Source organism: Martes martes, assembly GCF_963455335.1.
Source record: "Martes martes genome assembly, chromosome: 5".
NCBI lineage: Eukaryota > Metazoa > Chordata > Mammalia > Carnivora > Mustelidae > Martes > Martes martes.
The window spans coordinates 54,498,848-54,500,841 of record NC_137892.1 but is presented as its reverse complement, the minus strand read 5'-3'; the positions used below and the strand labels follow the sequence as shown (position 1 = coordinate 54,500,841).

General features: G+C 43.5%; 1 pseudogene across 1 annotated transcript; it reads right to left on the bottom strand.

Annotated features, from left to right (window-relative positions):
• Positions 1-255: 255 nt before the first annotated feature.
• LOC308343723 (elongation factor 1-alpha 1-like) lies at positions 256-1,634 on the bottom strand (annotated as a pseudogene). Its single transcript has one exon. The product of its transcript is annotated as an elongation factor 1-alpha 1-like (transcript).
• Between the last annotated feature and the right edge of the window lie 360 nt (positions 1,635-1,994).

The window sequence follows — 1,994 nt, the reverse complement described above, 5'->3', positions numbered from 1 at the left end:
TGTGAAAGATTTTTGGTCAAGCTGTTTCCATTAAAAAGTACTGATTTTAAAAGCTAATAACTTAAAGCTGCCATACACACCCAGACACAAAAACAAATGGTCCACAATTCTCCTTTCTTTCTGAAGGTTTTACGACGCATTGTTATCATTAACCAGTCTTACTATTAAACTTACATGGCCAACTGACACTAACAGTTCTGAGACCGTCCTTCCACCACTGAGTAAGACTGGGGTGGCAGGTATTGGGGATAATATTCATTTAGCCTTCTGAACTTTCTGGGCAGACTTGGTGACCTTGCCAGCTCTAGCTGCCTTCTTGTCCACTGCTTTGATGACACCCAGAGCAACTGTCTGTCTCATGTCATGAACAGCAAAATGGCCCAGAGGAGGATAGTCAGACAAGCTCTCAACACACATAGGCATCCCAGGAACCATATCAACAACGGCAGCATCAACAGATTTCAAGAACTTGGGACCATCTTCCAGCTTTTTTTCCAGAACAGCAATCTATCTTCTCCTTCAGCTCAGCAAACATGCAAGCAATGTGAGCTACGTGACAACCCAGCACAGGTGCATATCCAGCACTGATCTGGCCTGGATGATTCAGGATAATCACCTGAGCTGTGAAGCCAGCTGCTTCCATGGGTGGGTCATTTTTGCTGTCAGCAGCCACACTGCCATGACGAACATATTTGACAGGTATGTTCTTGACATTGAAGCCCATACTGTTCCCAGGAAGAGCTTCATGGTGCATTTCAACAGACTTTACTTCAGTTGTAACATTGACTGGAGCAAAGGTGACCACCGTGTCAGATTTAAGAACACGAGTCTCCACTCATCCTATAGGGACAGAACCAATCCCACCAATTTTGTAGACGTGCCTCTGGAGAAGCAGACTCAAGGGCTCGTCAGTTGGGTGAGTTGGTGCAGAATGCAATCCAGAGCTTCAAGCACTGTGGTTCCACGGGCATTCCTGTCTTTATGGGTGACTTTCTATCCCTTGAACCAAGGCATGTTAGCACTTGGCTCCAGCATGTTGTCACCGTTCCAACCAGAAACTGGGACAAATGCTACTTTGTCAGTGTTATAGCCAATTTTCTTAATGTAGGTGCTGACTTCCTTAATGATTTCCTCATATCTCTTCTGGCTGTAGGGTGGCTCAGTGGAATCCATTTTGCTGACACCAACAATTATTGTTTTATACCCTGTGTATAGGCCAGAAGGGCATGCTCAATGGTCTGCCCATTCTTGGAGACACCTGCTTCAAATTTACCAACAGCAGCAGCATCAATGAGGACAGCACAGTCAGCCTGAGATGTGCCTGTCATCGTGTTTTTGATAAAGTCTCTGTGTCCTGGGGCATCAATGACAGTCACATAATAGTTGCTGGTCTTAAATTTCCACAGGGAGATATCAATGGTGATACCACATTCATGTTCAGCTTTCAGTTTATCCAAGACCCAGGCATACTCGAAGAAGCCCTTTCCCATCTCAGCAGCCTCCTTCTCATATTTTTCGATAGTTCTTTTGTCGATCCCAACACATTTGTAGATCAGATGACCAGTAGCGGTACACTTGCCCAAATCTACGTGCCCAATGACGATGATGTCGATGTGAGTCTTTTCCTTTCCCATTTTGGTTCAGACTGAGTGGTGGTTTTCACAACACTTGTGTTCTGGCAGCAAACCCTATTGTGGAAAAGAAATATTAGGATTTTATTAAGTTATTGTAGTAGAACGTTGGGAAAAATGACCCAAACTTCTCGCTTTCTTTCCTAACAAGTGCTTTTAGGAGACCATGAAATGGCAATCCCAAATAATAAAGATAATGACTTGACAGAGAAATGATCTATTTAAATAGTTCTAATTAAATTGAGTTACCCAATGATGGATATGGTGACATACTCTTCTTAGAAGACTATTATCCTAGGAGTCAAGAACCATGCCAGTTCCACCCTAAAACAACAGTGTGCCCTTGAACAAAACCAATATCCT